This window comes from Schistocerca cancellata, chromosome 9 (genome assembly GCF_023864275.1).
Source record: "Schistocerca cancellata isolate TAMUIC-IGC-003103 chromosome 9, iqSchCanc2.1, whole genome shotgun sequence".
NCBI classification, from domain to species: domain Eukaryota; kingdom Metazoa; phylum Arthropoda; class Insecta; order Orthoptera; family Acrididae; genus Schistocerca; species Schistocerca cancellata.
Genome location: NC_064634.1, coordinates 234,717,421 through 234,731,050, shown reverse-complemented (window position 1 = coordinate 234,731,050; position 13,630 = coordinate 234,717,421). Strand labels below are relative to the sequence as shown.

Below are 13,630 nucleotides of genomic sequence, written 5' to 3'. Positions count from 1 at the left end.
ACCGCTACGGTCGCAGGTCGAATCCTGCCTCGGGCATGCATGTTTTTGATGTCCGTAGGTTAGTTAGGTTTACCTAGTTCTAGGTTCTAGAGGCTAATGACCTCAGAAGTTGAGTCGCATAGTGCTCAGAGCCATTTTGCAAGAAGCGTAAACATTGTACGATTGAACAGTAGAAAAACGTTGTGTGAAGTGACGAACTACGGTTCACAATGTGGCAATCCTATGGCAGGGTGTGGGTATAGCGATTGCCCGGTGAACCTCATCTGCCAGCGTGTGTAGTGCCGTCAGTAAAATTCGGAGGCGGTGATGTTGTGGAATGGTCGTAGTTTTCATGGGGTGTGCTCGCACCCCTTTTTGTTTTGGGTGGCATTATCACAGCACAGGCCTACATTGATGTTTTAAACACCTTATTGCTTCCCACTGTTGATGAGCAATTCGGGGAATGCAATTGCTTCTTTCAAAAATGGTTCAAATGGCTCTGAGCACTATGGGACTTAACATCTATGGTCATCAGTCTCCTAGAACTTAGAACTACTTAAACCTAACTAACCTAAGGACAGCACACAACACCCAGTCATCACGAGACTGAGAAAATCACAGACCCCGCCGGGAATCGAACCCGGGAACCCGCGCTCGGGAAGCGAGAACGCTACCGCACGACTACGAACTACAGACTTGCGTCTTTCAACACGACGGAGTACCTGTTCACAATGTCGCGAGTAATTACACGACAATAACATCCCTGTAATGAACTGACCTCCACTGAGTCCTCACCCGAATCCTACGGAACTGCTCTGGAATATTTTGGAACGCCGACTTCATGCCAGGACTCACCGACTGACATTGATACCTCTCCTCAGTGCAGCACTCCGTGAAGACTTGGCTACCATTCCCCGAGAAAACTTCCAGCACGTTATCGAAAGTATGCCTGCGAGTGTGCAATCTATCATCATAGCTAAGGATGGGCGAACACCATACTGAATCCCCGCAATACCGATGGAAGGCGCCACGATCTTCTAAGTCATTTTCAGCCAGGTGTCCGGATACCTTTGATCACTTAGTGTACCTCCGAAATACTCTGTATGCTACGAAATATTAGCATATGTTACATGTTTTGGAATTTTGATTTTACCCTACAGGAATACTTCTGCTGTGCTAGATTGATGTACGTGCTGACTTCATTTGTCAAAACAGTTAAAAACTGATCTCTACTTAATGCACTCAAGCAGTAGCGATTTTCTTCACGTTACCCGTGCCACGTGAACAGTACTCACGTTGACCATCAAACGGAAACAGTGATTATTTCGGAACAGAGTGTAAACTAAAAAAAAAAACTATACTGCCCCCGAATTGGCTATGGAGGCCCAAAGGTACCGACCGGCCGCCGTGTCATCCTCAGGCTACAGGCTTCACTGGATGCAGATACGGAGGAGCATGTGGTCAGCATACCGCTCTCCCGGCCGTATCTCAGTTTCCAAGACCGGAGCCGCCACTTCTCAGTCAAGTAGCTCCTCAGTTTGCCTCACAAGGGCTGAGTGCCTGAGTGCACCCCGCTTGCCTACAGCGCTCGCCGACCATCCAAGCGCTAGCCCAGCCCGATAGCGCCCAACTTCGGTGATCTGACGGGAACCTGTATTAGCACTGCGGCAAGGCCGTCGGCGGAATAGAGGGTAAGTCGTGTGTTAATTCATTGTACAGACTATCCCCATTTGAAAATTCACCCAAACCAGTCCAGCTGCTTCAACGAGAAAGAGTACCAATGACCTATCTTGACGACGAAAGGTAGTAAGCAACTTTTAGTTTGGCGCAGCGTAATTTTTATTATATTTGTACATGCAATAACGTCGTCTGCACTCACGTGTCTGCCTGTTACCGGCGAATACCCTTGCGTATCATAATAAAATCCAGCTTCACCACGCCCTCCTTACAACGTATGAAGGCACGGCATCTTTGTGTCTTAAAGCATTTAAATGACACCGTCGTCGTGAGTCTCCAAGTATCGCAGAAGCTGTATTGTACGCCTGACGCCCAGCGTTTAAAATGCAACGGGCTTGTATGAAAATACGAATTTAACACTTTGAGGATTGTATAAGCATTATATTCATTTCGTTGAGTCGTACTATGTAGTACTTGTGAACTAGTAAAAGCGTTTTCACAAGCACTACACCCTGCGGTCGTTCGAGTCCTCCCTCGGGCATGGGTGTGTGTGTTTGTCCTTAGGATAATTTAGGCTAAGTAGTCAGTAAGCTTAGTAACTGATGACCTTAGCAGTTAAGTCCCATAAGATTTCACGCACATTTGAACATTTGAACAAACACTACACAATTAAAATATCAAAGAGTAAATAGCCTTGACTAAGAGTAATTATGCCCGCCCGGTTGGCCGTGCGGTCTAACGCACGGCTTTCCGGGCGGGAAGGAGCGCCTGGTCCCCGGCACGAATCCGCCCGGTGGATTTGTGTCGAGATCCGGTGAACCAGCCAGTCTGTGGATGGTTTTTACGGGTTTTCCATCTATCTCGGCGAATGCGGGCTGGTTCCCCTTATTGCGCCTCAGTTACACTATGTCGGTGATTGCTGCGCAAAACAAGTTCTCCACGTACGCGGACACCACCATTACTCTACCACGCAAACATAGGGGTTACACTCGTCTGGAGTGAGACGTTCTCTGGGGAGCCCACCTGGGGCCGAACCGCAAAATAACCCTGGCCTCGGTGTGGGGCGGCGGAGGGGTGAAGTGGACTGCGGTAGTCGTCGTGGGGTTGTGGACCACTGCGGCAGCGTCGGGGACGGTGCGTCTGCGTTCTTTCTAGGTCTCCCGTTAACATATAATACAATACAATACAAGAGAAATTATTGTCCCACTTTTCGTGTTATATTCTTAAAAACAATAATCATCTTGTACTACACACTTCTGAAGGTAGCCTTTGTGTTAATTCAAAATATTAGCTGATTCCAGGTTTCTTCCACGTTTAGGGGCGAAGGACTAACAAACATAATCATACATAAACTTTCGCATTTGTTCTATTGTTCTACATATGCGATGTAGAAGGAAATAGAAGAATTTATAAGTATATTCTCTAGACGCGTATTCCACTAGGGAAAAATAGATACCGCCTACACGATAATTGAAGAGAATTGTGGAGAAAAGAGAAGCAGCTCTATGACCGTCAAGAGCTCAGATGTCACCCCAGTGCCAAGCAAAAAAGGGGAATCTGAAAGATTTGAGGAGTATATAGAGGCTGCATTTAGGAAATATGAGTTTGATGGCTGTTTTATAGAAACGGAAGAGGATGTCGATGAAGATCAGGTGGTACCACTGTGAAAAAATTTGACGTAGCACTGAAAGAACTACTTCGAAACGAGGTCACTTGAGTAGACGACATTCCGTCAGAACTACTGATAGCCTTTTGAGAGCCAGCCTTGAGCTTTTCCATCTGGTTTGCAACATGTATTAAACAAGAGGAATACCCTCAACGTCAAGAAGAATTAAGTAATTGCAATTCCAAAGAAGGCAGCTGCTCAGTCTTGTAAAATTACCGCACTATCAGTTTAATAGGTCACTGTTGTTGAATATTAAGAGAATTCCTTACAGAAGAACGAAAAAAACTGGTAGAATCTGACCTCAAGGAAGATCAGCTTGGATTTCGCGGAAATACAGGAACATGGGATGCAGTACTGACGCTACGACTTATGTTAGAAGATAGATTAGAGAAAGGCAAGCCTGTGTTTATAGTTTTTGTAGACTTAGAGAAAGCTTTTGGCAATGTTGACAGGAATACTCTCGTTGAAATTCTGAAGATAGCTGAGATGAAATACAGGCAACGAAAGACTATTTCTAACTTGTATTAAACAACATGGCAGTTTTCAAAGTCAAGGGCATGAAAGGGAATCAGAGGTCTGAAAGAATCGAGACAGGATTACAGCGTATCCCCAGCGTTATTCAATCTGTACATTGACAAGAGGAAAAGGAAAGCAAAGAAGAAACTGGAGTAGGAGTAAAAGTTCATTTTAATTCTTGCAGGGACAGCAAAAGATTTGTAAGAGCACTTAGACAGAAAGGACAGTGTCTTGAAAGGGGGATACAAGACTAAAACGTCAACAAAAAACAAGACTATGATAATGGAATGTAGTCGAAGTAAATCCGGCGATTCTGAGGGAATTACATTAGGAAACGAGATACTCAAAGTAGTAGTTAGACATTTCTATTTGGGGAGCAAAATAGCTCATGATGGCGAAGTAGTGAGAATACAGAAAATGGCAAGGAAAGCATTCTGAAGAAGAGAAATTTGTTTACATCGATTATAAAATTAAGCGATAGGAAGTCATTTCTGACGGTATCTGTCTGGAGTGTAGCCATATGTGTATGAAAGTGAAACATGGGCGACAATCAGTTCACATAAGAAGAGCGTAGAAGCTCTTGCAATGTGGACCCCCAGGAGAATGCTGTAGATTAGATAGGTAGATCACGTAAATAATCAGAGGGTAGTGATTATAATTTGGGAGACAAGAAATTTATGGAGCTACATGATAAAAGAAGCGAACGGTTTATAGCTCTTAGTCATCAAGGAGTCACCAGTTTGGTACTGGAGGGACGTTTGAGGGGTATACGTTGTAGAGGGAGGCCAAGAGATGATTACATTAAGCAGATTCAGAAGGATATAAGTTGCAGTAATTAATCAGAGATGAAGAGGCTTGCACTGGATAGAGTAGCATGGAGAGCTGCATCAAACCAGTCTTTGGAGTGAAGACCGCAACAACAACAATACATGCAATAAAGACTGCATATCTGTATGAGTGAGATTTTCCGATTATGCTTCAAGCCACTACTAAAGAATGCAATGAAAATTTATTGGAGACGTACAAAATCAACAAAAATAAAGGGAAACTTGTTAAAATTGATACTTTTTGAGAGAATTTGTCTTTGCTGTAAGATAACATCAACAAGCAACAAGATTCCGTTGGCTGTCGAAATCAATTTTTAGCTTGCTGCCCTCATTCATTATTAATATCCAAGAAAGGAAACAAGTAATGAGAATGAAGATGGATTAATTTGATCATTATCTACACGATATTTTTTTATTTGTTTAACTGCCTTATAGCTTCATAGAATGGAAAATAATTTCAAGTACCACGATAGATAAATGACATTCTCTGTCCAACATATCGCTGGTGCCAGTAGATATTCTTGCTTTTGCTGCTGATCACGGTTTTAACGAGGCTAAACGTTTAAGATCGCCGGTCTCCTAGTCACCTCTCAGAACGAAACCCGATCTGCTGCGCCTACATTAAATTCTGTGTACAAATATGAGAAAGTTTTCTAAACGTTTGCGTAGGGTATATCTGAGGAGGACGTGGGTACCAGTCCGGTATTGACCTCGTGGGATGTGGTAACCGCCTAAAAAGCGCAGTCAAGTTGGTCGTCACCCCGGCCCTTGTCGATAATACGCTGGGCGGATTCGAAAGGGGGGCCTCTTTCTCACCCCGGAAGCGAGCGCATTAATACTCATGGCTATCCGGGTGGGTATGTTTCCGTATACAATTCATCTTGTTTAGCAGTTAATCTAGAAATTAACTCCCCCATCAGCTGTCTAGAAGTTCACTTGAATTTTCGATAACTGACCACAAGAGAAAAGTATTTTTAGGTTAACTGAAAAACAAATGTGAGTATTAGCTAATTTCAAAATAGTTGGAATGAAACTTCCCAACAAACAGACATGCCGATGTGCAACTTCGTATTTTCGTGATATATTTACTGATCTGTATCTTGGGTCTGCAGCGGCACAAACTTAAATTCTCACGTGTAAACTAATGGATGCCAGTGGTGTAGAATTAGCGTGTCAGCGCACTCAGAAGACGGCAAGAAAATGTATGGCCATTATAATCATTGATGTTATGTGGCTGTACTCCCAAAATCAAATGGATCAACTCGTGTATTATTTCGGGCGTCTCATAGTGTAATCCGTAATCAGCGTAACTGCTATAGGATTGTAAGATTGAGGGAGAGACTGTGGAAAATAGTGTTTAGCGTCTTCCACGAAGTAACTGCCTATTGGGAAGTATTTGTCCTATTTGGGAGGGGAATGACACATTGATATTTCGGTCCATTCGTTGTAGCAAAAAGAAATCGCATAAAATGGAAAAGTGTTACATTGGACAAAAAGATCGTTTGCCATCAAACAACGTACATATGTACGCAAGTGAGAAGTTGCGCTCTTACATATGAGAAATCAATTTATATATAGTGAAGAAAAACTTAAAACGAAAGAGAAATGTTTCAAATAAGGTGAACGAGTATACCATATACTACTTCATATAGCCTGTAAATAAAATAATTTATTAAATAAAATTGGCTTTCGGTATATTCCCATGCAACTGTCACAAGAGCAGAAGATACGGCAATGTGTTTCAGCAATTTAGAACATTCATAAGGACCAAGCCGTACCCTAGTGCGAGGTTGCATAGGCTTAGACTAGTCCTTCCACGCAGTTCATGCGATCTTCGTGTCGCTAATGACGCTACGATTATAGGGATAACACAACACTCAGTAGCTGTGCGGATAAAATCTCCTACGACGCTGGGGAATCGAACACAGGCTCCTTCGCCAAACATTTTTGTAGGTTTTGTATGTATTTCTACCGGGCTTAAGAAACTGGTTTCAAGCGACTGGGTTACACTTCATACTTTCACCCCTTATTGGCACAGACCGAAAACATCTGTTCTCCATATATTCACTGCAGCAAGCTGCGTGAGACATTTGCACGTTTACTGCTTAACTACGAGTCACACTTTTTAATTTTAATGCTTCTTGAAGCAGTTTATAAATCGTTAACACAAAAATAGTGAATACCTTGGGGTACCGACGTTTGGCTGCTGTAAGAAGTAATGACTCGCATGGGGCTAGTGGTCACTTTAGATGGCAACAGGGCTATAGAGACCTACATCTACGATAACGAAAGTACTCAAAGTTATCGCTTTTTAAAAACAAGACGCAAATGTCTTTCATGAAACAGCGGCTTACAGACGAAGTCCAAAAGTTAAGTTTCTCTTGACCGAACCGTAGTTAAGCAAAGGTGCGAAAAAGAAACAATTACTTACCTACACAAGCAGCGACCACGAGAACGGTAAACAGTGTTTTCTGCATCGTGGAAAGTATGGTGGCGTCCGGAACAGTGCTCTTTAAATACTTTTCACCATCCATTGTTTTTCAGAGGTCACCGTGATAGGTATTATCTGTCAAAGAATGTCATGTGGAAACCATATACGTGCGTATCACCTAATTAGTGAGGAGATATTCTATTAACTTCCTGATAAGGCAGGGGAATGCACCAACGGGAAGTGCATTATCTATTCATTTATGTCAATAAAACAGGTAAGACCAGTGTCTCAGCCCTAGCCAACTGAGACACTTGTTTTGTTGGAAAGGGGAAACTTCCGTTGTCAAGGCCGAAAGAACAATAAGACTTGTCATTGGTCACTATGTTCGCATTTGCCGCATCTAGATCGACGGTGAATGACGTATGTGACAATCATCTGCAATGTTGTCGAGACGCTGAACATTTCAGGCGACATAGTGTAGATGCGACGTCCATTTTGAACGTCACAAGCCACCAATCAATTCGTATGTATACATTTTTTGGAACATTTTCTCACTTTAAAATATTGTATACCAGGAAGTACATGCAGCAAACGGGCTGTCCCTTATGGTTATTAAAAACTGAGTTTTCGTATTTCTAAGAATAATTATTTGGATCATCTGCCATTCTAATAAGTGATGTTGTTGACTTACTTGTTAGGTTCGTTTCTTCCGTAAGCAATTTCCGAAGTGAAGAAATATTTAAAGTAAAAGAAATTGAGGGTTTTGTGGGAAATGCTATTAGGTACATCACAAGCTCAGATTTTCACAATAACAGATCTGTAGATACCTGAAGAATACAAGTGCCTTGATTTGTCTCATTTACCGAAGCTCGTATGAATTCATAGGAAGTCCTCAAATCAAGGACTTTCAATAGTTGCAGATTCGGTGACACGGTTTGATCGTCCAAATCTCTTGAGTCAAACCATCATACAGTAGTTTTTCATGTCTGTTACTGTGTACGATAAAGTACAGCTTTAAATTTCTTTTCATCCTGTCCTTTCTTAGAAAAGTGTAAGAACGCGATTTGATGCAATGTCAATCGCATAAAAGTAGAATTAAAGTTGTGTACGTCAGTTACTTGTTTTAACAAGTATCCCATTTGTTATCGGAGTACTCAACTATTTTATTATAAATGTACTCTTTCTTTTCTTTGATTAGGTGGTAATCCTATATCTCCGACAATGGATCCATTAATTTTGAAACGTTAAATTTCTTGTTTAAAGTAAGAACAAATCTACGAAACGCATCTACAACGTTTACTCGAAATTATGCTATCGTTGAGGAACATTGCAGTATTTCTCTACGAATGTTATCTTTGGTGTTATTTTTTACGAAATGAATTTCAATTGTCCAAAATCACATGATAGCAGATTGTAATCAAGAACCCAGCAAAAAATCAAATTTAATTTATATCAAGATTCCCAATCTGAATTAAGATTAGGATTGAACAGGCGTTGTTCGTTATTCTGCCGTTAATATACGTTCCTACCCACGGTTAAGGGGCTAATGACTTAATTGATGATTTTTTTGTCGCAAAACCAATTGAGGTCATAAGCCACATGTCAGAACTTTAGAACACTAATACGAAAAATGTTATGTGTATTCACAATGATTAGAAATATTGAGGGACACACAACAATATACACCACTCAAGGCTGTTTAAGTCTTATGCCTTCCAAAGAAACGAATAAAACTCTACTATAAAATAAATAATAAATATTATTTTTCATTTAACCGGATTCTCCATTTGTACCCAACATTTTATTGCACCCAGTTTGCTGTTTGAATTGGAATCACTTGTTTTGTTAATACATTTAGTAATAGTCAGCGATTTGGTGTCGCTGTGTGTATTTTACTGTATGGTTTTTGTGTTTTGGTCAGATATAGGTATTGACCTGCTACTGCGTTCGTAATACTGTATTGTTTTGATAATTAATTATACCTTGTCACAAAAGTTCATACGAATACGTAACCGCTTGAAACGTCCACATTAGTGGAACAGGTGACGTCACACGTAGGTGACAAGAAACACAATACGGTACTCATTAACAGTTTCCGTGTAAAACACTGTATGAGGATTATGATGACACTATGAGAACCACTGGTGATAATTGTGCTGTGAAGTTGCTGACACAATGGGAGTGATGGGTCTACGAAGTCATTGTTGCTCAAAGGTTACATCTTGCACCTCAGTCTTGTTGTAATTTTGACGACGAAAGAGCTAGCGTTTCAGAAACAACAGCAGGCCAGGCTTACCTGATATAGACAATTTTAGACAAGCATAACATACACATTGCCAGCAGTCTATCTCCACTACCTGTGGGCATGCTGTTCGCACCAAGTCTTAATTAATACTGATGACTTGCTGCCTCTTAAGTGCAGATCACCTACTGGGGAACTTCCGACCATTGCTAACCACTTATTCCGGTTCACCTACAGGCGATCCAGCTGCCCAGCCGTCATCACTTGCGGGGGCAAATGCTGTTGCTGTCTGTCGCCGTCAGTGCAGGCACAATTCACTGCTGTGAACCGCCAGAATCCTTGTTGGGGACAAAAATGTAATTACGCGTTCCCTGACGCATCATGCATCAAGCTGCATGATTCAGTACCTGAAACGCCTCTAGATTAATGTGAGGGACCTCAAACATGCTGCTGAATGTGTCTGTGGTATGGTTACCGGTCCCCTTATATTTTACTGGAAACCGAAAGATGGAAAGCGGACAGCCCAACACGAAGTATTACTATTTCCTTCATAATTGGCATAACAGCAAAGAATATATTAAAAGACCATGGTATTTTTCACTCGTTCTGTATGAATGGGGATACTGAGAAACCTAAGATTTCCTAGAAACTAAACTTATCAGAAGATACAAAAACATTGCAAGTTTTAAAATGATGCCTAAATTCCGTTTTTCTCCTAATTTTTAGTTAAAATTAATGTAGAGAACCTAGTGCCAATGCTCTTACGACTGTTCTTTGGTTTCTTCCTCACAAATTCCTTATCGCTTCTAGATTTCTTTCGTGTCACTGGTTTTACTGCTGTGAATCGTTGAAGGAATACATTCTAATCATTTCTTCTGTTAGAACTCTATAAATTTAGCTTATAAGTATCTTGCTGCCTTCTGCTATCTCCCTGTCATGGATATCATCTGTTAACTGGAAATGAAATTACATATTCAACTAAATTTACTGTTCTAATTAAACGTTAATTTTGAGGCAATCCTGAGTTTCAGGTTATAACTAACCTGCAGTAATAGCTATGATTTTCGATTGATTTCTATTCCCTTCACAATTTATATGTCTCATTTTTCACTATTGCTCGTCTTATGGCTATATGTTTCCGAAAATCCACTGTATTCTTTCTTTCTTTCATTACTTTCTGACATTTGTCACTAGCAACACCACAGTCTGATATTTTACCACCGCAACAATGTAAGCTAGTCAAACGAAAGCGTAAGAGCCAATGTCGATTATTCTCTCTGTTTAAAACAGCGCAAAAAAAGTTAAAATTTCGAGAAAGCCCGTATCTTTTATGCTTTTGAGATTTTCCTTCAGTTACAGTGATACAGTGGGCATAACAAAGCAAAAATGCCAAAACATATGGGATTTCCCTATATCATGATTGGGCTATATGACTACAGTACAAAATCATGGGTAACTCAATTTTGTAAAAAGAATCGACACATAGTCTTTATCAATATTTCCATCCAACTAGCATCAGCCATTCTGAGGTATTTTGTGATCTTGAATAAAATAGAATGTATTACGCAACCTCCACAAATGGAAATTCATTGATGTGTATGCAAAATTGTTTTAAATATATTTAATTGCAAGGAAAAGTAGGCAATTGTGCTGAAATGACAGCACATTTAAATCTGAATCTTATATTCGTGCTAGTTCATATATGCTCCCTTGCTGATATGATTACAGCTTAACATTTATGAGGATATTACCTCAATCTAAATGTAAAGCTAACCAGGAACAAATGGAATAATAATTTCATATACTGTGTATATTTTTGTGTGTATTTGTGGAGAGTTAAAAATGATAAGATATAGATATCTGGAGAAAGAAAGAAAATTCGAGACTCACAATTCCAAATTTTCGAAAACCAACCACCTAAGAGCATATGAACACCAACAATAACATAGAAGTGCATTGACCAACAAACATACATACAAAAATATTAATGACAAGCATGAAATCTTGCATTATCCTAATAAATGGAAGCAAATGAATATCTTACACGATATAGAAAATTTCAGCTATTTAAAATGTCAGACTAGTACACTTCTCAATGTGCAAACAGATCTACAGAACAAAAAATCTCACAGTAACTTGATTCATATTTTCTGCTAATGACAATCAAGAGTCATCTATTAAATAAAATGAAATTTAATAATTTAATCACACCTTACTTTGTATTTGGCAACGGGCTTGCCGCAGTGGATACACCGGTTCCCATGAGATCACCGAAGTTACGCACTGTCGGGCGTGGCCGGCACTTGGATAGGTGACCATCCAGCCGCCATGTGCTGTTGCCATTTTTTTGGGTGCACTTAGCCTCGTGATGCCAATTGAGGAGCTACTCGACCGAATAGTAGCGGCTATGGTCAAAGAAAACCATCATAACTACCGGGAGAGCGGTGTGCTGACCACAAGCCCCTTCTATACGCATCTTCAACGTGAGGATGACACGGCGGTCGGATGGTCCCGATGGGCCACTTGTGGCCTGAAGACGGAGTGCTTTTTTTTACTTTGTATTTAAATAATTTTTTATTTTACTTTATATTTCATACTGTTTTACGTCTTAATACGTTTAACTTCATCAACTAAACACAAAAATGTACAGTCATAGATTTCGAAACTATTATTCCACTTATTGAATGCTTAGCTCTACTCTCTGATCAACATAATATCTTTGTAAGTGTCAAATTGGCAAGCTGTTTCACCAGCAAGACAGGACATCTGAGAAAACATAAACAAAAGAAACAAAATTATCGATGCTGCTGTTTCATTACACATTTCGTATTTTTATATTGTAGGTAAATGTATTTCCAATACTTTTACATTTACATCATTACGTTCTATTCATTGAGGTAATGAAAGATATTCGGCTTTGTACAGAATCATAAGATCACTCGAGTATAGTCCAGAAATGGTTCAAAAAATGGTTCAAATGGCTCTGAGCACTATGGGACTCAACTGCTGTGGTCATAAGTCCCCTAGAACTTAGAACTACTTAAACCTAACTAACCTAACAGGACATCACACACATCCATGCCCGAGGCAGGATTCGAACCTGTGACCGTAGCGGTCGTGCGATTCCAGACTGTAGCGCCATTAACCGCTCGGCCACTCCGGCCGGCTATAGTCCAGAAAGCTGAAACTAGTTTTGTATAATAAAACTGGGATATCAGTAGTGGTAAATCGCATATCTTTTAAGTAATTCATTACTGTAGCACCCAATTTGGAAAAGATGTGTGACATCCTACCATGAAAGGCAAATGGGTAAAATCCAACATTATCAACACAAAAAATTAAACTGTTGAACAACTGGAAACATCAGAATTAACAAACAGTGCCTGAAGCTAAAATTAATCATAAACTTTGTGAATTCTGGTGCTGCGTTTTAAATAATCAGAGTAATCAATTATTATGCACATTTTGTGAGTAAAGAAATCATAGACATGCATACAAAGGAAATAAACAGTCTCATTGATCATGCTAAAAATATGAAAGTAAGTTTAAAATATGACTAAATACACAAATATAACTTAATATTTCAGTTCACAGAAGCAGAGCCGGATGTCATAACAGTGACATACTGGCATTTGGCTTTGTCTGCATCGGATATATTAAATTTATTGCATTACATCTGATTTAAGGATGCTGAAGAATTTCAATTTTTTTCAACCAATTATCTCATTAAGAACTCTAGCTGCTTATTTTATATTATGATAGAAAATTTCTATTTCTTCCATGATATCAGTTCTTTTACATTCTCTGTAAAATTTGAAGGTTGTTGTTGGTTGTCAAAAGGTGCTGTCTGTTATTGATGTGTGTTGTTACTGGTAATTTCTTACATTTAACCAGATAGTAGCAATGTGTAGCAATGTCTGAGATCTTTGCATTGTGTCTTGAAATTTGTCTGTTCAGCCTATAGAATATTTGTTGCATTGCTGCAGGTAATTTTGTAAACGCCAGGGCATCAAAACCTGAATTTAGGGGTTTTACATTGTGAATAATCTTCATACTACATACTAAGGTCCTTCTTAATGTTGAAGCTGAATCTTACATCTGTGTTTTCGAAAAGCCTTGCTAAGTTCTCAGGCGTTACATTAACATATTAATTTTTTCATATTTAACTGTTGCATTGTTATCAGTTTTGAGAGTATTTTGTTGTTGTTCATTCAGGTATTGTTTGACTGTTGCGATATTGTGTTAAAGAGTAAAGGATAAGACCCACTGTGTATTGAAGAAGATATTATAGT

The 13,630-nt window shown here is 39.8% G+C and overlaps 1 long non-coding RNA gene across 1 annotated transcript in view; it reads right to left on the bottom strand.

Moving 5' to 3' along the window:
- LOC126101577 (uncharacterized) overlaps window positions 1–7,132 on the bottom strand; it is a 35,973-nt gene extending 28,841 nt beyond the window's left edge. Inside the window, exon 1 of the long non-coding RNA XR_007522346.1 lies at window positions 7,097–7,132. This is a non-coding gene — a long non-coding RNA (uncharacterized LOC126101577). The remainder of the gene's footprint in view (window positions 1–7,096) is intronic.
- Between the last annotated feature and the right edge of the window lie 6,498 nt (window positions 7,133–13,630).